The sequence below is a fragment of the Pelophylax lessonae genome (genome assembly GCF_965119305.1).
Source record: "Pelophylax lessonae genome assembly, chromosome: 5".
NCBI lineage: Eukaryota > Metazoa > Chordata > Amphibia > Anura > Ranidae > Pelophylax > Pelophylax lessonae.
The window spans coordinates 142,704,688-142,729,498 of record NC_138772.1 but is presented as its reverse complement, the minus strand read 5'-3'; the positions used below and the strand labels follow the sequence as shown (position 1 = coordinate 142,729,498).

The 24,811-nt window shown below is 42.6% G+C and overlaps 1 protein-coding gene across 1 annotated transcript in view; it reads left to right on the top strand.

Moving 5' to 3' along the window:
• Positions 1-1,388: 1,388 nt before the first annotated feature.
• Positions 1,389-24,811, top strand: part of RFTN1 (raftlin, lipid raft linker 1) — a 488,302-nt gene continuing 464,879 nt past the window's right edge. Inside the window, exon 1 of the mRNA XM_082259172.1 lies at positions 1,389-1,886. The gene's annotated coding sequence lies outside the window, so the exon portion shown is untranslated. The remainder of the gene's footprint in view (positions 1,887-24,811) is intronic.

Below are 24,811 nucleotides of genomic sequence, written 5' to 3'. Positions count from 1 at the left end.
AATCAGGCAGCCTGTTGCACTACATACAGTTGTGGGTAGGTCTAGAGTTTAGCACACACATTACAAACTGATTGTAATAGCAAGCAATAAACATAAAACATATATAGTATAACCTATATAAAATATAATAAACATATCAAATAAACAGTATATATATATATATATAGTATAATACACGTAAAACATATACAGTATACCCTATATATAGTATAATAAACATATCACACATACAGTATAACCTATCGATAGTATAATAAGTATAACATATACAGTATAACCTATCGATAGTATAATAAACATATAATATATACAGTATAACCTATATATAGTATAATAAGTATAACATATACAGTATAACCTATTGCTAGTATAATAAACATATAATATATACAGTATAACCGATATAAAGTATAATAAATATAACATTTACAATATAACCTATGGATAGTATAATAAACAGAATATATACAGTATAACCTATAGATAGCATAACATAACACATATACAGTATAACATATATATAGTATAATATACATAAACTATATACAGTATACCCTATATATAGTATAATAACATAAAATATATACAGTATAACCTATATATAGCATAATAAACATATAACACATACAGTATAACCTATATATAGTATAATAAATATACAGTATAGCCTGTATATAGTATAATAAACATATAACACATACATTATAACCTATATATAGAATAATAAACATATAACACATACAGTATAACCTATATATAGTATAATAAATATAACATATACAGTATAACCTATAGATAGCATAACAAACATAAAACATATACAGTATAACATATATATATATATATATATATATATATATATATATATATATATATATATATATATAGTATAATAAACAAAAAACCTATACAGTATAACCTACATATAGTATATTAAACATATCACACATACAGAGTAACATATATATATATATATATATATATATATATATATATATATATATATATATATATATATAGCATGATAAATATAACATATACAGTATAATCTATGGCTAGTATAAGAAACATATAATATATACAGTATAACATATATATAGTATAATAAATATAACATATATAGTATAATCTATGGCTACTAGTATAAGAAACATATAATATATACAGTACAACCTTTGCTATAGTATAATAAAGAGTTTGGGAAAAATCTAAAGAAGATTGTCTAGTTAGCTCAGATTGTAATGTGTGTGACGATGACTGGTGAAGGGGGAACCCTCATTCCCTAGGTGCCCCCCTGAAGACACAGGAGACAGGTATCCCATGAAGGGACTGGAGATGAGTGGAGATGAAGGATCGGAGAGGGAGGGGGCGCCAGAGTTGTAGAGATGAGGATTTCCTGGAGGAGAGGAGAGAAGAGAGAGACTCGGGCAGTGGGAAATGTTCTGTACACATCACAGCAGACTGATCGCCCATCCTCTGATCGTCCATCCTCTGATCGCCCATCCTCTGATCGCCCATCCTGTACCCCAAGTTGTCTCCCCCCGCAGTCTCCATTGATTTGGGAGTGAAGTGTGCAGTTCTCAGAGTGGAGGAGATCGGGGAAGCCAGGCTCGGAGGATGTGGTTGAACTGAACATGCAAAGCAACATATTTTGTTCATGACTTCAGCCCCAGAGGAAGTGCAGACACCGCACAGCACAGCACAGCACAGACTGTCCCCGTCCTCCGGGGATCTTCCTGACTCCTATTAGTCGCTGTCACCTGCGAGCTGCTCAGCCAGCCTGAAAACTTTACTGCTGCGCTACTGCCTGCTATGTACACAGTGCCTGCCGGCTGCTGAGAGGAGAGTGCTGCGATCTGACTACGGGGCGACATACAGAACTACAGGTAATCATCATCATCATCAACACACTGATCAGGGGGGGTCATTACACTGCATGGAGGTCATCATTATACTGATCAGGGGGACATCATTACACTGCATGGAGGTCATCATTATACTGATCAGAGGGACATCATTACACTGCATGGAGGTCATCATTATACTGATCAGGGGGACATCATTACACTGCATGGGGGTCATCATTATACTGATCAGGGGGTTATCATTACACTGATCATGGGGTCATCATTACACTGCATGGGGGTCACCAATAGACTGATCAGAGGGACACCAGTACATTGCACAGGGGGGGGTTCACCAATAGACTGTTCAGGAGTTCATTATTACACTGCATTGGGGTCATCATTAGACTTCTCAGAGGAACACCTGTACACTGCATTGGGTCATCAATAAACTGCTCAGAGGAACACCTGTTCACTGCATTGGGGTCATCAATAGACTGCTCAGAGGGACACCTGTACACTGCATGGGGGTCATCAATAGACTTCTCAGAGGAATACCTGTACACTGCATGGGGGTCATCAATAAACTGCTCAGAGGACCACATGTACACTGCATGGGGGTCATCAATAAACTGCTCAGAGGAACACCTGTACACTGCATGGGGGTCATCAATAAACTGCTCAGAAGGAACACCTGAACACTGCATGGGGGTCATCAATAGACTTCTCAGAGGAACACCTGTACACTGCATAGGGGTCATCAATAGACTTCTCAGAGGAACACCTGTAAACTGAATGGGGGTCATCAATATACTTCTCAGAGGAACACCTGTACACTGCATGGGGGGTCATCAATAGACTGTTCAGGAGATAATCAGGACATGGCACAGGGGTGTCACCGATAGTCTGCTCAGGGGTTCATCATAACACTGCACCGAAGGGTCATCAATAGACTGCTCAGGGGATTACCATTAAATTGCTCAGGGAGGGGGTCATTAGTACCCTGCATAGGGGGGTCATTAATAGACTGCTAAGAAGAGCACCAGTATGCTGCATAGGGGTCACAAATTGACTGCTTAGGCATTCACCAGTACTCTGCACAGGGGGGTCATCAATAGACTGCTCAGGAGATCATCAGTACATGACACAGGGGGGTCACCAATAGACTGCTCAGACGTTCACCAGTACTTTGCAGGGGAGGGGGGGGGTTAACCACACACTGCATGGGGGGCGGGGGATACATCAATAGACTGCTCAGGGGTATCATTCATACACTGCACAAGGAAAGGGGGGGGGGTCATAAATAGAGGGATCATCACGTGGGGGATGTCATAAGTACACTGCATAGGAGGTCACCATCAATACACTGCCCGAGGGGGTCAATTACAGTGCACTGCAAAGTGGGGTCATTGGTGCTCTGCACAGGGGAATCATCAACACTGCACTGGATGGGATGTCACTGATTTACTGTACAGGGGGGTCACCAGTAGCCTGCACTGAGTCTCTTATGGGGAGAGAACTTACACATGCTCATTCATTGATCCCCAGCCCAAAGCACTGCTATAGACTGTGCTGGATGAAAGGGTAACCTTGTAGTTTTACTGTTCCATCAATGCATTGTAATGAATCTCCGGATTAGAGTATTGTGGAAGGTTTTACAGCTGATCCTTCCGGCACTTGCAGCAGCTGGGGACACATACTTCATTAACAACTTTTCCCGCACACTATTCAGTTGTATTGAGTGTCACATCATCATTACTGGGATTGCTGCTCTAGTTATTGATGATTTGTACTGGTTGTGGGGGACGTCTGTTTATTGCCTAGATTGTCATTACGCCAACTGAAACGCTGTTCAGCTCACTTTATTAAAGAATGCAAATAGCAATATTTATTAAATCAGATGTCAGCATTCTGTAACTAATAAAGGGCAGATAAATGAAAGCTGGTCTGTAATTGGTTGCCAAGGGATGTGCCACTTTTCAGGGAAGTTCATATCTGTAATTTTATTGCCAATTTGCATATTTTGAGTTAGCACAGAGCACATTATTATTATTGCTATTGATTTCATTGATACAGGCACTGATAATTTATGCAGCACCTTATATACTGTACATTTACATCAAGGAGCTTCAAATAAAAGGTCTCTATCTCACTTACTGTACATACACAGATCCATACCAGGACAAATTTAGACAGGCGCCAATCAATCACCAGTTGGGTTATTGATGATTTTTACTGGATGTGGGAGGAATTCCGTTTATTACCTAAATTGTCAATAAGCCAACTGAAACACTGAATTAATTTTAATAAATAATGCAAATATCAATATTTATAAAATCAGTCAAAAGTCACTGTCCACTTTACCCTCTATATCCCCTGTACGGGAATTTTTTGTTTCGCATGTATACTCTGTTATGTTTTTCCTATTTAAAAAAAAAAAAAAAAAACATTGCACCAGAAAAGTCACCATTCTGCAGCTAAAAATAGGCATAATAATAATAGCTGATCTGTGATTGGTTGCTAAGGGATATTCCACTTTGGCCCTTTTTAAGCAAGTTCGTATATTTGCCGTATGTTAGAGCCGATTTGCATATTTTAGGTTCGCTCAGACCACAATTTTATCATTGGTATTGGTGGAGGTCATATTACAGTGACAAAAATCAGAGATCTCAATGAAAGGAAGAGAAGTCATTTGTCAGGAAGTTGGGTTCATTGACTACAGAACGTGACTGCTTTTGTAGATCTTCCGGCACTTCTATTACCCAGACTGGTTATGTTTTGTGTTATTAGGATCATTATGAGTTTACATGTGTATTTGTAAAATAATATTTTGAAATAAATCACTAAGGCTCGGTTCACACTGCTGCGAGCTAAAAGTTGTGCGACTTACGATGTGACTTTGCCAGGCAACCTCCTGGCAATTTGCTAGTGACTTGAGCACAACTTGATGTGACTTTGAAGCGACTTTGAAGCAACGTTCAGGGAGTGTCTGGATAATCTACTTAAAATGTCGGATTTAACCACTTAAGCCCCGGAAGATTGTACCCCCTTCCTGACCAGGGGTTTTTTTGCGATTTTTTACTGCGTGACTTTAACGGACAATTGCGCGGTTGTGCGACGCTGTACCTAAATGAATTTGACTTTTTTTTTCCCCACAAACAGAGCTTTCTTCTGGTGGTATTTGATCACCTGTGCAATTTTTTTGATCATGCGCTATAAACAAAAAAAGAGCGTCTACAATATTTTTCACATTTTTTTATATGAAATTCCCCCCAAAAAAATGTAAAAATCAAAATTTTTTAACATTTTCGGCCAATTTGTTTTATGCTACATATGTTTGGTAAAAAAAATCGCAAAAAGCGTATTTTGATTGGTTTGCGCAAAAGTTATCGCGTTTACTAACAAAGGGAAAGATTGTTGTCATTTTTGGTATTTTTTTTTTTAACGAGTAATGTCGGCGATCTGCGATTTTTTTGTGGGACTGCGACATTGCGTCGGACAGATCGGACCCTTGACTGACATTTTTGACACTTTTGGGGTTACCAGTGACATTACTGCAGTAATCAGTGCTATACATATGCACTGCTACTGTAAAAATGACACTGGCAGGGAAGGGGTTAACTGTATTGGAGAGGGAGGGGTTAAGTGTGTCCTAGGGGCGTGTTTCTAACTGTGATGGGACATGGCTACTAGTGTAAAACAGAGATCAACGGTTCTACATAGTAGAACCGTCTGATCTCCATTTTTACACAGGGAAGAATGACAGGCGGCTTGTTTACATCAGCCGCCTGCCTTTCTCCCTTTCTGGCGAACGATCGCGAGTGACCGGCGGACATCGGGTCAGCCGGTCACACGCACTGACTTCTTAGGGAACGAGCCGCTATTGGCTCACAAGCGTGTGACAGGCTAGTGACGTACCGGTACGTCACTTTGAATGGTCGGGGCTGACCGCCGCAGTATATGTACTTGCGGCGGTCTGCAAGTGGTTAAATCACATCAATATAGATGAAGATCCGACTTGGAGGTGACTCCCATTAAAGTCTATGGGCACAAGTCAGATAGAAGTTGCCTTGAAGTAGTACAGGAACCTTTTCTAAAGTTGGGGCAACTTCAGTAGTGCTAATTAAGACAACTCTCATTGACTAACATGGGATTTCATGTGTCACGCGACTTGGGGTCTCACAAGTCGCGACAGTGTGAACCGAACCTTAATCATGTAATTTAACTTCTACCCTTGCTGTTGTTGCCATAAAGTTGTAAAGCGCTGCGAAAACCATCGGCACTATATAAATCCTGAATTATAATAATAATAATAATATTTAAATATAAATTGTACTTTAAGGCCCTGTTCACATTTGGGTGATTCTAAATTGTGGAAAAACCTGATGAGTGTTTGGGGGCCATTCATCCTGAATGGAACCCCTAACATGGTGCGATTTTGTCATGCGGCAAAACACGTGTGTAAATTTGCACCTGGCTTAGAGCCAAAATTTGGTCCCTGAGCTTCTTTGGCGTGACAAATGTGCATAGGATAGCCCATTCAAGTGAATGCCTTATGCGCAACACGCAGAAACACTGGCTAAGGCTGGCATTGTGAACCTCTAATAACATTACAACAATTAACCTGGCATTGGACATAGAGGTGGCCCCAAGTCAGCTTCCAGAACTCATTGGAAGCCCCAGAATCCAGAGTTAAATAAATGACTTAATTTCCTTAAGTCAAGTTAAGGCACACTCTATCCCACGCTTCTCATTGTTAGTCAGTGGGACCATTGATCATAGGTATGGACTTGTATTGTATCACACGTGGCCCAGACCAAGACTTCAGGAGATGCTGAAAAAAAGTTATGTTTAGGCACCTGCAGGTACCAGCGTGTATGTCCTGCTGTGAGTTTACATGTTGTAAGTTGTTCACAGGCACATTTTTTACTCTTCCAAAAGCAAAGCTATCACTCGAATAGCTTATATATAGGTATCTTATTATCATATAGCTTAGTACTGTCAAAGAAAATCAGTACAACTTGCTTAAAAAGTAATCTTCTAAAAGCCTCCAAAACTGGGGTACACATCCTGCGCCTCTCATTAGGTTGTTGAGGCACCACTTTAAATTGTGAGATTGGTTGATGATGTTCCTCAGTTTGCCCCCAAATCCTGGAAGGCACTTCCTTGACCTCTCAATGGGTTGTTGGAGCACCACTTGATATTGTAGGGTTGGTCTGGGGATTTTCCTCAAAACAGCCCCAAAAATAGGGACATTTCCTTCTCCTCTAAATAGGTTGTTGGGGCACCATTTTAAATTGTGGGATCGGCCTTGGCTATGGGACAGTAGGCAGGATTCAATAACCACTTAGCATTTTTACTTAAGTAAATAAAATAAGAAGCAGACACCTGTATTATTTGGAAATATATAGGCCGCGGCCGTTTATTATTTATTTTAAAATAACTTCAATAAATAAATATATAATTAAAAATTTAAACACACTCAACAGCCTAGCCACCACAGCTCAGGCCGGATAAATAACATCACATTTCAAGCATCAACTTCCACTCATAAACATATAACATTGCCCATTTGCTATAGCAAAAACGACACCACTTACTTATTATATATCTATATATATATTTATTTATTTATTTTTTTTTTTTTTTTTTTTTTTTATTTTTAACAGCCGCGACATAAAAGGGGGGGGGGGGGATGGGGAATTCACACTGCTAAATCTTCTGAGGCGAATGAGCCCCTCTGAGGAGAGCTCTACCTTATATAGGGGCTCAGAGGGCTCTAGAAACTTCTACCCTATACCTATTCCTATAGGTGCTCTGACCCCTGCAACACCACGCCCACTATTTCTATTCCCTCAGGATACCTTAGGAGTCCCTCCCTCTTTACCTGAGGAGAAAAGGAGGGAGAATTACCTTATGAACTATTCTACCTATTTCCCCAGCCACTCTCCCATGAGGAAAAGGGGGCTTATTACTGTTCCCCTTTTCCTTTCATGGGACAGTAGGCAGGATTCAATAACCACTTAGCATTTTTACTTAAGTAAATAAAATAAGAAGCAGACACCTGTATTATTTGGAAATATATAGGCCGCGGCCGTTTATTATTTATTTTAAAATAACTTCAATAAATAAATATATAATTAAAAATTTAAACACACTCAACAGCCTAGCCACCACAGCTCAGGCCGGATAAATAACATCACATTTCAAGCATCAACTTCCAAAAGACAGAAGGGGGAAAACTAACCCCTTCTGTCACCAACGACCCCGCACCGCGGCCATATCAACACAATCCGACAGGTCTGCGTTAAAAACATCCAATCCTATCTCGGAAAGATGTACCCCATCATCCCTGTACAATCCTTCCGTACCCCCTTCCAATTCCCTATGTCTGAAAGACATAACACCTATATTGGGCAAAAGTTTAGCCAATGACCTATTAATCCTTCTTCTTATCCTTTCAAAACTCTTCAAATAAGGTGAAAATAACCACCTCAGCCTTTGAACGATTTCAGAAAAGATAATAACAGTATTTGGTGACGACAACCCAAAACTAAAAAGATCATCCCTGATTCTGAAAATCAATTCCAACGTTTTTTCCTGCCCAATATCGTTTCCTCCTAAATGCACGATAAGTGCATCCGGAGGAGGAAACAATGATTGTAACCTGTTTAACTCAAATAGTAGGTCAGCCCAAACCATGCCCCTCCTACCATACCAATATACTTTGAATTTCTCTGGATCCATTCCCAAATTCTCAGAGTAAACCCTCTGTCTTGCCCTCTTGAACGCCCAAAAGATATACGAATGCCCGACAATCCAAATGATCCTTTTTCCATCTGAAAAGAATCAAACAAATGAATTAGGTCGGATGTATAATTGATAGCAATCTGACTTCCACCTTCCAACCTTTTTTATTATCGAATCTTCCAATCCTAATCTAGATGCCTCAGTGGCTGCCCCTATCCGAAAAGAGTGTGATGTCAAATGCATTCCTGTTAAATTTAGCTTGACCACACATTTCTTGAAAACGCTATTAAATTGATATTTAGATAAGTTTGCACCTGATGCATGAATAAAAAGAGCCTTTTCACCAAAACTTGGTCTTAACTCAAGATACTGTTGCAATGACTTAACTGGGCATATGAGAGAACCACTGAGAGCATTTAAACAAATAACACATCCTTTACCTACCTGGTCTGTTTTTGACCTTCTTAACCTTATCCTCACTAAGTTACCCTCCAGACTTACCTCCTTTCTTAAAATATTTAATAACTCTGAAATCCGCAAAGCTCCAAAAAATGCTAGAGAAAAGGCTGCTTTAAACAGGGCAGCTTCGAAAACAGAAAAACAAACCTCACCTGTGGCCATACATAGGTCCAAAAGAATTTTTGGTGTAATTGGACTACGCTTATCACTGCTATAACTCCTCCTCCTATATCCTTTAAGCGCCTGCTTAACTGTAAAAAACGACACACAAGATGGTAAATTTCTCATTTTTTGAAAAAACGAAACTCCGGCCAAGATTTTATTCACGTGTGCCCAGGAGTAATTTTTCTTGAATAAACTATTTAAGAACAACATTACAAGTCCTTCAGAAAAATTATGTTCATCTTCTTTTAGCTCCTTCAGAAAAGAAATCCACATCAGCCAAGCTGACTGGTAACCTGCCATGGTCGAAGGGGCTATGGAGTGTTTGATATTCTCTGTAACCAGACTTATATCAACTCCCATAACTTCCTTGGGAATTTGGTACCCACTGGATCCGCCTCTGGTAATAGTTGGAAAAATCTGCTCATCTGTTGGCGAGATAGCGCATCTGCCATGTCATTGCTCTTACCAGGCACATGTCGAGCCTTAAGCCATATATTATATTTCAAACATAAATAAATCATATATCTCAAAAGAGCAATGACTGGTGGAGACTTGGATGTTAAACAATTGATAGCGTACATTACTCCTTTGTTATCCGTACTAAGCAATATCCTCCTATTACTAAATTCTTTTCCCCATATTTCCAGAGCGACTATTATGGGAAAAAGCTCCAGAAGAACTATATTTTTCAATAGACCTTTTTCTCTCCAGCTTTGGCTCCAGCGATCTGCGCACCAATGGTTTCGCCAGACCGCTGCAAAGCCTACCGAACCAGCAGAGTCAGTAAATAATAAAAATTCTTCATCAATAATGAATTCCTTCTGCCATAAACTCCTCCCATTGAAATGTTCTAAAAACTGAAGCCAAACTAACATGTCTTCCCTAATATCGCTGGTCACCCTAATATGTGAAAAAGGGGATTTTAGCCCAGAGATTGCCAGGTACATTCTCCTGGAGAATGCCTTTCCTACCGGCATGATCCTTGAGGCGAAAGCCAGTAGGCCCAAAAGAGATTGAATCTCTTTCAAACACACTTTCTTTCTCCTAACCAGATTAATTAACATACCTTTAATCCTTTGAATTTTTTCTTCCGGCAATCTGAACTCCAGCGCCGCCGTGTCTATTGTAATTCCTAGGAACTCCAGACATGTGGTGGGATACACCGTCTTTTCAACCGCCAATGGGACTCCAAACTTACTACAAATATTGAAAAACGTATTTAATAATTGAAGACATTCTAACGATTCTGCTTTACCCATGAACAAGAAGTCATCTAAGTAGTGAATCATAAAGCTAGAACCTGCGACTTTCATCACTACCCATTCCAAAAAACAAGCAAAATCTTCAAAATATTTACATGAAACTGAACACCCCATCGGGAGACATTTGTCAAAGTAGAATTTGTCCTTAAAGAAAATTCCCAAAGAGTTAAAACAAACCGGGTTAATGGGGAGTAGACGGAAAGCGGATTTTATGTCCGCTTTAGCCATTAAAGTCCCTGCACCTAAAGCCCTAAGCTTTTCAAGAGCATCCTCAAATGAAGCATATGATACTGATATTAAATTTGGGTCTATCTGGTCATTTAATGATTCCCCTTTGGGAAATGAAAGGTGGTGAATTAATCTGAAAGAACCTTTCTCCTTCTTTGGGACAATACCTAATGGGGAAACTCTAAAATTTTTAAAAGGAGGTGAAACAAAAGGACCTTCCATCCTTCCTTCCAAAATTTCTCTATCTAATTTTGCTTGGACCACACTAGGGAACTGATCAACTGATTTTAAATTGTTAAACTGCCTACAACCTAAACCTGTAAAGGAGGGCAACAAGAAACCCTCCTCAAAGCCCTCAAACAGTAGTTGTGCCCTCACCTTGTCTGGGAAAACTAACAGGTAGGGCAACATTTTTTGTAATTTCACTGGGGAGGTTGCCTTTTTGAAGGTTCTGTTGGTTGTTAGCGGACAGTTTCTTAAAACATTTTGACACCGGGTGACTTCCCCCGCAAAATGCACATTCATGCCTATATCGGCATGTATGGGGCCATTTACACTGTCCATCATTATAGTTAAAGCAGATCCCTTTTCTATATGTAGTGGTGGACTGCTGCGAGGAGGGACCAGGCTGCTTGACATAACCTGATTTCTGGGGTAGAAAAAGGTTAAGCCACAATCCTACGTCCTTAATCCCCCATCTTAAATTCTTGTGCACTGACAGTTTCTGTCTAAAAGCCTCATCGTAACTATACCATCCAAAACCACTGAAGCTCTTGTACGCTTCTAAAATAATATCCAAGTGTTGGAAAAGTCCAACACTCTTTTCAGGTGACTTCTCACAAAGAACTGCAGCAAAAATAAAAAAGGATTGCAGCCAATTGTTAAAATTCTTAGCAACAGGCCTTTTCCTATCCTCTTCTGACTTATCATCTTTTTTGTCACTCTTATTAATAAATTCTCTAGCTGATGGCAGAAGAGATAGTATATCCATAAACTCACCTCTCCAAATCTTTTCTTTTATTCCCTGTGATAGATGGAAGCCCAGCGGTGACACCTCACAAGGTATAGCTTCCTTAAGACATGTTTCAGGAATATTTTGTGACCTTGCCACCTGTCTACCATCTAATTCAACTAAATCCACCAAACTCTCCTGCATGCTCCTGTCTTTAGCTAAGCCCCCACAAGGTGGCGCCCATACTTCTGCTGCTGACAAAGCTGGCTCTGCAACCTGGCTATTCTGAACCAATCTACTGTTTTGCTGCAGCTCCCTAACATCTCTAGACAATTTAAATAACATTTCAGATATATTGGAGAGAATTGGCAGCGTTGTCCACTCACCATTCTCATTATTCTGCTGTGTTTGTAGTCTCTCCTCCAGCTCCTCCCCGACCACCGGGATTGCTTGACCTTCCACCGCCGGCTCTTCAGCTCTTCTTCCGCTCCCGCCCTGTATCTCTCGCCGCGGAGACTCTTCCGGCACCGGAGCTTGACTTCCACGACCGGAGCCTTCCTCATTTCTTCCGCTCCCGGCGCCGCTTGATGACGCTGACTCCCGGTCACTGCGCCTGCGCTGTGTCCCGGTCCCGGGCCTTCTCGCGGGAGGTCTCGCTGGTGACTGTGAGTGCCGCCTGGCAGGCGTTCTCTTCCTCTTCGTCCGTCCCTCCGACATGACGGTGCTTCTTCCCACTTGACCCGGACCTTCTTCCATCTCAGCCGTATCTTCTTCCGTCGGCGGGGCATTCAAAGCTGGCATCACCTCCGCCCGCACGTCCGCAGCAGAACTTCCACCGGCTGCTTGTCTCGCATTCCTTGGTAAGCTTAAGCACATTCGTAACCACTCTTCACCACCGTCCTCCCCTGCTCTTTCTATAATTTGTCTCAATAGGCTCATCCTCTCGCCTCAGAAGTCTCCTATACTCCAAAATTGGCAGCTCCTGAATTCACACTGCTAAATCTTCTGAGGCGAATGAGCCCCTCTGAGGAGAGCTCTACCTTATATAGGGGCTCAGAGGGCTCTAGAAACTTCTACCCTATACCTATTCCTATAGGTGCTCTGACCCCTGCAACACCACGCCCACTATTTCTATTCCCTCAGGATACCTTAGGAGTCCCTCCCTCTTTACCTGAGGAGAAAAGGAGGGAGAATTACCTTATGAACTATTCTACCTATTTCCCCAGCCACTCTCCCATGAGGAAAAGGGGGCTTATTACTGTTCCCCTTTTCCTTTCATTCTCTAATACAGCTAGGGGTAACTTTCTACAAACTTCAGTCTGAGTGGTTAGGCCTTCATTTTTGATTGTGGGATGAGTTGGGGATGTTCCTTGGATTCTGCTTTTGGAAAAGCCAAAATCTGTACACCTAAGAGGCCTTTTGTTGGGCAAAGAAACATGTTCACAGGACTACTTCTCTCCCATAGACGGACATACTTATCTTACCTTCACTCCCTCACTGCACTTTTTAGCTATTTGGAAACTAGTGTAAAGCTCGAAGGCATGTCTTGGGTCAAATCTGCACAGAGCTGAGGATGTTCTCCCTGTCCCGTGTGATAATGCAGGGCCAGTCACTAAACACCAGTACTGTCACATAAAGAGGACTGGGAGTGGATCACATACTCCCCTTTACCTGGAGGTATTGGCTATTTCTCTTTGTTCTTGTTGGCTTAACCACTTGCCGCTTGCAAGTGGTTTATTGGGGATATGGCTAAAGCTATCAGCGATAACCCCCAGTATTTTTTTTATTTTAGCTGGTGATTGGCTTTCTTATTAAAGCAGTCGGAAGCCGCTAAATCTCTTTCAAAAGCACTGGAATGGGTGGTGGCCCGCTGCACACCGGTGTTTCTCCAGTTTACCTTTTTTACCAGCGTGCATGCGAAACTATCCGGCGTTTCATTGCGTGCGCAATTTTAAACTGTGACATGTTAAGTATCTTTTTACTCTGTGTAACATTGAGTTATATATTGTGTTTTGTTGGATTAAAATTCATTAAAGTATATTTATTTGCGAAAAAATGCATTTGAAAACCACTGTGCAAATACCGCGTGACATAAAAAATGCATTGGAAAAACCACTGTGCAAATACCGCGTGACATAAAAAAAATTGCAACGGTCACCATTTTATTCTCTAGGGTCTCTGCTAAAATACATATATAATGTTTGGGAATTATAAGTAATTTTCTAGCAAAAAATACTGATTTTCCAGAAAAGGCTTGGTTGGCAAGTTGAAGTGGTGTAAAAGAAAGTAAAATAATCTAGTTGCTTTGCCTAGCATGGTTCTTATGTTCTCTGTACCTTTGTTGATACATAAAATCTCCAGTACTGTTTATCATGTTCATGAAGTGGACTCACGCAGAGCACTGTAGAAGTAACAATAGCAGCTAATCAAGTTTCTAATTTGGAGTGGTTATAGATAGACAGCTATGAGTTATTGTAATGAATATGACCTTGTATGCAGGGCTGCTATTAGAAATTTCGGGGTCCAATACAGCCTACCTGACAGCCCCCCTCCCCCACAATAAAATATCAGAACAATATTTCCACCAAAAATACACTAAAATCTCTATTAGCGGACATAAATATAACATAACTTAACTTACACAATTCCTGGCAAATCAAAAATATAAAACTGTATTGAATTAATAAATACAGTTCTGTGTGTAAATTAGGTCTTGGGGCTCATTCACATAGGTACTGTGGCCTGTACAGTGCGAATCTGTGTTTTTTTTAAATGTTGCTATTGCTATGTGCAGGCAGGTTACACTAGGGCAGTGATGGCGAACCTTGGCACCCCAGATGTTTTGGAAGGACATTTCCCATGATGCTCATGCACTCTGCAGTGTAGTTGAGCATCATGGGAAATGTAGTTCCAAAACATCTCGGGTGCCAAGGTTCGCCATCACTGCACTAGGGAGACGCAACAGCTGTACAGACACAGCCGCGGGTCATGATTTGACAGCCGCATGTGGATACAGGTGTACAGCCCCAAGAAAAGACAGTGTGCACACCTGTCAGATTAGGACCTACAGCGCTGCTCATACAGCCGCTGCATCCTCAGAGTAACAGGTAGCTCCGGCCACACAAACAAACCTCTCATTCATACTGTATGAGAACCCATGTAAATTAGCCCTTCATTTTTTAAATAATTTTTTACAATATAAAAAATATATTTTTTACAATTTTTTTTAAATTAATCTTTACAGTTTTTTTTATTTATTTTTTACATTAATTATTTTTAACGTTTTTTTTATATGATGTTGGGGGGGGGGGGGTCTGAAATACAGACAAAGAATGTAACTGAGGACACTGAGAAACTGAGGAATCGGCTGCACTGCAGATGAATGGACAGAACACAAAGCGCTCCTGTTCATTCCTAAACTGAAGCATAGTAAACACAGTCCAGCCATGAAGAGACTGATCAGTACCGATCACTAATTGTGTTCTTTCAGAAAATGAAGGGCCTGGTAAATGGCATATTTATTGGCCCCCTCCCTTACTCTCCACCCCGAACATCCTCCACCATGTGACCGCAGCAGCCAGCAGGACAGGGAAGCCGGCAGACGTAGGAAGGACAAGGAGGGGGATCGGTGCGGGGGGGGGGGGGGGCAATTACAGAAATGATTGCCTGTGTGTCTCTCCATGAATCAGCTGAAAGGCCAGTGGGAGCAAGAGGTGGGGTAACTGGCTTTCAGCTGTTACAGGGAGAGACACACAGGGCATTGCTCCTGTAATTGCAACTCCGCTGCACTGATAATCCTCTCTGTCCTGCCCACATCTGATTTCCCCTGCTGCCCGGGCCCTGTACAGGAGGATTAGTGGTACTCCCTTATGGCCGGCCCTGCTTGTATGTCAGAGCCCACTCATAAGGTAGCCATACACATGTAGCAGGTTTTCCAGGCATTGGGCCTGATGTGGGTCTGCCATTGTTACCGGTTACCTCTCCAGCCCATGTGAGCTGCGACCCTGGGTGTGAGAACTGAGACATTGACAACTCCGGCATCTTGGTTTTATTGTAGATAAAGGGGATGGGAGAAGGGAATGAGTGGGATACTCCTTTAGGCTTAACTAAATAATATTTGGGACTTTCTCCAGAAAATGTCTGTTAACGCTGCCTTGACGCCAGCCGACGCTGGCCAGCGCTCACTGACGCTTAGAACACACAATAACTTGACAGAAGTGCTGAATCCTCGACTCTTGGTCCAGAGGACTCAGAAGTGTGGAGCATAGAACTACTGATACTACTGCAATGCAAAGTCTCTGACCACTCTCTCCAGCCTGGCACTGGCTGGAGGTAGCTTGCTGTGAATTACTGTATAGCTGCAACTCTTAACTGGTACTCTGTACAATTCAGGGCCCAAACCACAGGCGCCCCCTTTACACATTTAGCTCTTCAGGGTCCACTGACTATGTACCCCCCTCTATTACTTCAGGGTCCTCAACCTAGGTACCCCCTTTCAGCTAGCTGGCACTAGATCCCAGAACCTCCTCCTCTAACTCTTCAGGCAGACCCCCAGGGGCAATCCTCAGTACTCATGACCTGTGTAGGCTTTCCTGGGACTGGACCCCTAACGCTCTCCTCTGGTTCTCGGCACACCGGATCCTCTCAGCTCAACTCAGCACTTTCTGGATTCTCAGGCGACACCCCGAGACATCCATCTCCTCTGACAGGAGGAGAGACAGCCGTTCTCTCCCTCCTGGGACTCTACTCCCGCCAAAGACACTGTGTCACAGGCTTCCCCCAAAATTATACCCACTCCCAGAATCCCTTGCAGCATAATCTGCCTTCTGGGGTAGCTTGGCTGTGCCCCCTGATTGGGTTTCCTCCACTGCCCTATCAGAAGCCTCTAATAGAGCCATTTGGGAGACTTCCCTCACAGGAGACACACTTTGAAACCATGACAACCTACCTAGCAAAAGGAAACACGGCCCTGCTGTTAGGCAGACAAGGCCCACTATGCATTTACCTAGCACCTACCTGTAGGGTGCTACACACAGAACATGGATTATTTATGATACAAACCTTTTTGGTGCAGTCTTATCTTTCGAGACAAATGGCATGCATTCTGATGAGCAAGGGGCTGTGAACAGATCCTCTACTGAATGGGAACTTTTGTGACATCCGTGTCCATTCAGTTTTTCCTGCTTCTTGTAATGGACCTATGATAGTTCCAAGGGTAGGAGGTAAACAGACGTGCATGCCTTTACAGTCTTTTACCTCAAGTCCATCATGTTTAAGTCCAAAAAACGGAAAAGAACCCAATGGTTTTCCTTTTTTTTAATTTGGGCCTAGACCAGTGGTTCTTAACCTTGTTGGAGGTACTGAACCCCACCAGTTTCATATGCGCATTCACCGAACCCTTCTTAATTGGAAAAATAAAATATGATTTTTTCAAATCCAAAACATAGGTATATATTATTTTAGGTATATATTTATACATAGATGCACAAAATGAACAAAACCATTAAGAACAAAGAACAAAAAGATTAAAACATGATTTTCACACAAACAAAAACATAATAATGAATATTCACTGCAAATTAGTGTGACTTCTGCTGTTGTCTTTCAGAGACCAGTTCAGAAATGCGCGGCTTTATCTTGGCAAGTGCCACTCTCATGTCATTATTATGTCTCATGTCACCTCACCCTGGTCTGCTGTAAGGGGGATCTATATGGAGGACCTGGGATCTATATGGGGGACCTCACCCTGGCCTGCTGTAAGGGGGGATCTATATGGGGGACGGGACCTTACCTCACCCTGGCCTGCTGTAAGGGGGGAGATCTATATGGGGGACGGTATCTCACCTCACCCTGGCCTGCTGTAAGGGGGATCTATATGGGGGACCTGTCCCCCATATAGATCCCCCTTACAGCAGGCCAGGGTGAGGTCCCCCATATAGATCCCAGGTCCTCCATATAGATCCCCCTTACAGCAGGCCAGGGTGAGGTCCCCCATATAGATCCCAGGTCCTCCATATAGATCCCGCTTACAGCAGGCCAGGGTGAGGTGAGGTCCCGTCCCCCATATAGATCTCCCCCCTTACAGCAGGACAGGGTGAGGTGAGGTCCGGACCCTGGCCTGCTGTAGGGGGGGGGGATCTATATGGGGGACCCCATAGTGACCTAACCTTACCCTGGCCTGCTGTAAGGGGGGATCTATATAGGGGACCCCAGAGTGACCTAACCTCACCCTGGCCTGTTGTAGGGGGGATCTATATGGGGGACCTCACCCTGGCCTACTGTAAGGGGGGATCTATATGGGGGATCATGTCCCCCATATAGATCCCCCCCCCCTACAGCAGGGTGAGGTGAGGTCCTGTCCCCCATTTAGATTTAGATCTCTCCCCCCCCCCCTTACAGCTGGCCAGGTTCCCCATAAAATAGATCCCCTTTACATAGTCTTCTCAGTGTTCTCACACAGTCAGTCAGACAGTGAGTCACTAGACTAGTACAGTACTACTCCAGTCCTACCTTTTTTTTTTTTTCACCTGTGTCCCGACTCCCGATCACAGGCTAGGTTTTCCTAGCCTGTGACCACTGTCACCACTGGCTCTCTGGCCTCTCACCTGCCGGCTTCTTCTGCTGCTGCAGCTGCCTGGCCTGGTGGTTCTCTCCCGCGCTGCGCTGGGCGGCCGCTGCACGGGTTAGTCCCTCCCCCAGACACTCCCTCTCCGCACCGCATGCCTGGCCTTTCTCCCCCCCCCCCCACCACTCCACAATGGGCGATGCCGGCTGGAGCGGATTCGGCCGGGAGCCGAGCTGCACAGCCAGCAGTGAGAGTAAGCCAGGGGCAGAGAGAGCTGCGAGTGCGAGTGGAGCGACATGCCCGAAACTGGAGAAATAGTCCCTGACAGCGAAGCGGTACTAGTGGAGGGTGTGCCGAACCCTCGAGACTGACCCACCGAACCCCTGGGGTTCGATCGAACCCAGGTTAAGAACCATTGGCCTAGACGGACTTAGAGGTAGTCAGATGTATAGGGGTGTCCAACTAACAGTGAGCTTTCGTCCAGATCTCCCCAAAAAACCGACAGGCAGAAAGTTAGACTTAGTCCCCATTCACACTAGTGCGACTTGTCAGGCCACTTGGTCGCCTGACAAGTTGCGGTGGGTCGCCTGCCATTGATTGGCACAGGACCCGTTCTAATAGGAGCGACACAAGTCGCTCCAACTTAGAAAAGGGGTCCTGTACTACTTTGGGGCGACCTGGAGGCGACTTGCATTGACTTCAATGATATTAAGTCCGTGCATGTCGCGCCGAGGTCGCGGTGCACACTGTGCACCGCGACTTCACAGGTTGCCCGGCAAGTCGTGTCGGCCCTGTGTGAATGGGCTCTAAAAGGATCCTCTGTTCACATAGATTGTAAACAATCATGTTATGGCACAGTTTGTGACATTTTTTGAAACTACGGTATTTGTTGACCTCTGCACTAAAAGCAGATTATAATTTCATGGATTGCTTTGCTGTCCCGTTGACAGCATGATCCAGGGGATTCACTAGTATTATCACTAGATGCTCAGAATGTAGGCTGTTTAAATGCAAACTTGTCATGTTCGACTGGAGTGTATCTTTCTCTTTTTTCACTTCCCTCTAACTTTGTTAAAATGTGTTTTTGCGGTTCAGCACAGGTGACCTAATGTACATTCGTCATCAGCAGCACGCTGGGAGTGGCGTTTTAGGGGATCTTTCACAGCAGGGTATTTTTTTTCAAGGCTAAAACTTTTTTGTTTTGCTGTAGTATGCAGAAGTGTGTTTGTGTAGTTTCTTTTTATGTACTGCTTTAACATTTCTGAATGTCATTCCGAAACACTAAACCCCCAGCGTGATTTAGCCTTTGTATCATGCCAGAGTGATCGACACATTTATCCCTGCCATGCATACATTTTCATAGATGTTTTGTACTTTTCTGAGATATCTAAAAATACAAGACTAATCTAGATAGCATATTTTGCGCAGTTTGTGAAGTTAAAGTGGAACATTAGTCAGAAAATGAAGTCCTGCTACATCCCTTTATACTAGCCCCTATTGTAGGTATAGCTATGTAAAACATTAACCACTTTACCACCGGAGGATTTTGCTGTCTTACGTCCAGGCCACTTTTTGCGATTCGGCACTGTGCGACTTTAACTGACAATTGCACGGTCGTGCGACACCGTACCCAAACAAAATTTACGTCCTTTTTTTCCCACAAACAGAGCTTTCTTTTGGTGGTATTTGATCACCTGTGCGATTTTTACTTTTTGCGCTATAAACAAAAAAAGAGCGTAAATTTTGAAAAAATAACAATATTTTACAAATTTTTTTATACGAAATTCCCCCCCAAAAAAATGTAAAAATCAAAATATTTTTAAATTTTTGGCCAATTTGTTTTCTGCTACCTATGTTTGGTAAAAAAAATCACAATAAACGTATTTTGATTGGTTTGCGCAAAAGTTATTGCGTTTACTAACGAAGGGAAAGATTTCTGTCATTTTTGGTGTTTTTTTTTTTTAACGAGTAATGGCGGCGATCTGTGATTTTTTTTGCGGGACTGTGACATTGCGGCGGACAGATCGGACCCTTGACTGACATTTTTGACACTTTTGGGGGTACCAGTGACATTACTACAGTAATCAGTGCTATACATATGCACTGTTACTGTAAAAATGACACTGGCAGGGAAGGGGTTAATTTTATTGGAGAGGGAGGGGTTAATGTATGCCTGGTGCTTACTAACGTGTGTGGGGGGAGGTGACTGAGTGACACAGGGACAGATCGCAGGTTCAGCTATGCTGAACCCTGCAATCTGACCCTGCCTGTCACTTAGGAGATCCGCCCGCTTTGTTTACACAAGCGGGCGGATCTCCAGACTCGATTCCCCGACGATCGGGGAAGAGCGGCGGTGATCACCCCGCTCCTCCCCGGGCCTCCGTGCGCACCGCCCACAAGGGGAGGAGTCCAGCGACGTAGGTCTACATCGCTGGACGGGAACGAGCCACTTTGCTGCAGTACAGTCAACTTGACTGGTCGGCAAGTGGTTAAAAATAAGTGCCTATACTGTTTAAAATCCAGTAATACACTTTCTCACCCTGCTCTCTGCACATGCTCAGATGCTCTCTATTTTTAGGCATTTTTAAACACTGCCGAGTTTGTAGAGGCCGATCTACTGACAGCCCTAACCTCTTAAGGACCACCCTACGCAGATATACTGCGGCAGGACAGCCCTCCTGCGTGAAATCATGTACCTCTACATGATTATGTGCACAGGGTCTGGGGCGCACGCGCATGCCACCGCCGACTTGCTTACGCTGCGATTGGACACAGCGAGAACCAATTAGCGGTGGACGCGACGTCCGCCGGGACCTGCCGATTGTTCACAGGAGAGGCAGAATGGCCGTCTGCCTATGTAAACAAGGCAGACCGCCGTTCTCTCAGAGAGGAAGATGGAGATCTTGTGTTTCTGCTAAGCAGGAACACAGTTCTCTGTTTTCCCCCAGTTAAGCCATTCCCTACACAGTTAGAACGCACTCCCTAGGAACACATTTACCCTTTGATCGCCCCTGATGTTAATCCCTTCCCTGCCACTGTCATTAGTATAGTGGCAGTGCATTTTTTTAACACTGATCACTGTATTGATGTCACTGGTGCCCAAAAAAGCGTCAAAAGTGTCAGTTAGATGTCCAATTAGTCCGCTTCAGTGTCGGAGTCTCACTAAAAATCGCCCCCATTACTAGTCGTTTTTTTACCAAAAATATGTAGCAGAATACATATTGGCCTAAATTGATGTAGAAATTAGATTTTTTACTGGATATGTTTTATAGCATTTAGTAAAAATGTTGTTTCTTTTTTCAAAATTGTTGGCTTTTTCTGTTTATAGTGCAAAAAATAAAAACCGCAGAGGTGAACAAATACCACCAAAAGAAAGCTCTATTTGTGGGGAAAAAAGGGCATACATTTTGTTTTGGTACAGCGCTGCACATCTACGCAATTGTCAGTTAAAGTAACGCAGAAAAATGGCCTGGTCATGAAGGGGGGTAAAACTTTCCGGGGCTGAAGTGGTTAAAGCAGAATTAAAACCTTCTCTCCTTTACAACCAAGGACGCTGCTTCTGTTTAAACTGCAACTGCCATGGTGCTGCACATGTGATCAGTTGTGATACCAGGCATTTAATGGTTTGACAGTTTGATTGAGGACACAGGCAAACATGACAGTTACATTCCCAGCATTCCAGGAAAGTAACAGTTTTTTTAAACCGTTAAAGTGGAAATCAAGTACCCATAATCCATTTTTTTTTAAATGCTCCCCTGGGATCGTTAGGGCTTCTACTTTACGATTTTAAAAATGTTATTAATTTGTTCCTTTTTCTTTCTTTTAAATCAATAAAGTCTTACTTGATCTCGGAAGCAGGCAAGGGGCCATTGAGGATGTGGGCATCTTAAGCCTGCTTGTGTTTATTTCTGGGATTCGATGCAGCTGGCTACCCAGCATGCACCTCCCGATTTCGCGCCTGTGCCGTAATGACACTGCACAGCGCAATTTCTTCATTAGGCGATTCCCATGGACTCCTGGGATAGATGACGGTGACATCCCAGGAGCCCATGCGAATCACCTAGGTGGCCGGGACCGGAAGTGCCGTGTACACAGATCAAAATAAGGTATTTAGACATTAAAGAAAAAATAATATATATATATATATATATCTATATAAAATTATTTAGAAATGCACTGCGGGTGGATATTTGGATAAAAAAAAAATTAAAAATATGGGTGGCTTTAAATCAATGGATTTGGTTCATCTTTTATGATTTACTGCTGTTTGGGGGCTCTGGGCTTCCTCCAGCAAGAAGTAATTTGTTATGGGTAAAGTTCCACTTTAAGGAATTAACCTAATTGGCTGCAGTACATAACAATGGTACATTGTTCTACCAGTTGTTGATTATGGTTTTTTTTTTTTTTTTTATTTCTTTTTATTGATATTTTCATATAAAAGTTACAAAAACTTGAAAAAGAAAAATCAACAACATTCAGCACAACAATGCATCAGTACCAGTAATCAACGATGCTCCCATAGACCATAGTGACCTTATCATTTAAGGAAAAAATATTGCATAATGGTGAAGACAATTGTATCGCACAATAGTAGATCCTCCTGAAAAACAGAACAACTTTATCATGTACTAGAACCCTCAAAAAAGTAGAATTGTACCCCCCAAAGACCAAACAGTATATACAATCAGTCAGATACAGTAGATTTATCACTTATTCAACCTCCCCAAACTTTTTCAAATTTAATGGGCACACCTCTGCTGACATACGTAGCTTTTATATAAAGATAAAGCTTTATTTACCAACGCCTTCCATGCCAATATAGTAGGAGCCACCATTTTTTTAATGACAGAATATATATTTTACGTGCATAATAAAACAGTAAGGTAAGTAGGATACGGATCACCCTTTTTGATGCTAGTGGATCGAGTAGGCCCAATAAACAAACTTTGTTGTTGTTTATGTTTAAAGTCATTCTTCATTATTAATGCGGCACACAACCCCCCCCCCTCCCCCATCTTGGATTTCATTCCCCTCTTACCTGTAGGGGTGCATTTTCTTCAAACCGCACACTCACCCTCACAGTGAATTCAGCGGTTTTGTGATGCGATCTGTTGTTCGGGCGTCATACTCTGGGTCTCTCAGTGCCATCTTGGTCCTCTTCAGCTGGCTGACTCTTCCTGGTGCAGGCAGGCAGCTACCAACAGCAACAAAAAAAAAAATGCAATTCTGTTTGAGAAGGGGGGATTGCACTGATGGTGTCACTGAGGGTTGGATCTAGGAGCAGGAGGAGCAGCCTCGTCATAGTATGCACTTCCACTAATATGGCTGCTTTCTCACAGCTGAGTTGTGGAATGAATAACAAAGTGAGCTTAGGGAAAAGAGCCAATTATCCAATTTAAGGATCCATTCTCACCAGAAACTGTGTATTTTTGCATGCGCAGTGGCGTGCGTTTGACACACATTTTTTGTGCCCATTTGTGATGCATTTTTCCTAAGCTTGCATTTACTTTGACTCCATTTCTGTCTTCTTTCTTCTATGGGCTTTTATGTGCACTGTACTGTGTTGCAGTGCATTTCACGGCATTTACATGCATTTGCACGCATTTCTGTGCATTTGCAGTGTAGAAAAATGCAGCTTGCTGTACTTTATTTTTACTGCACTTCAGTAGTGTGAACTATGCCCATAGGATAACCTGGATTTTGGACTATCTGTGCAGTTGGAGCGCAGTCACAAATGCATCCCACTGCATCTGGTGTAAATGGGCCCTAAATGCTTTCATTTACAACTGACCTCTCTTGCACTGTTTGAAATAAAGCGTGGATGTGGTCTAGGTCCACTTTATTGATGCATGAAACAATAATTCTGTGCCCAGAAGGTGCCATTATGTTCACTTTGTGAAATTACACCTCAAAAATGTCCTGGAAATGTTACACTCAATATGCAGATACTGACTTTACCGAAAGTCAGAGCTAATGCATACCACCTCCCTCCACAACCTATAAATCAATGCAGGGCCTGGCATTAGGACACAAACAGTGAATAGTGTGTAGGAGTTGTGTCTGACTGAGCACTGTGCAGGAAATGTTTCCAAAACAGATGGTATTTACTGACAACTTAAGATGCAGATTCTCCTTTAATGCAGCTTAAATGAGCTACAGAAAAAGAAAAAAAGTGAATACTTGTTCAGCTCATAACCCTCAGCATCAGGGAAGGAACACAGTGGGAGGATATATAATATATATATATATATATATATATATATATATATATATATATATATATATATATATATATATTAAAAATGTGTCTCAATTCTCTAGTTCTTTGTTAAAAACAGGCCAGAGAAAGTCACACTTCAGTATCAGGGCACCTTTAGGATTTGTTTACATGGGATGTACTAAAGCACATGCCTGTGAAGTGCGGTGTTTACCTGCACAGTAATGCACAGGTGCATCATCTGTGTTCAGGGACATGCACCCGCGTGGGTGTCAAGTTGGGAGCTGTGGCTCTGTCTGTGCATCTACTGTGTCCCAATTGACATCAATGGGACTGCTGCATGAGTGTACACGGAACACCTGTGCATCC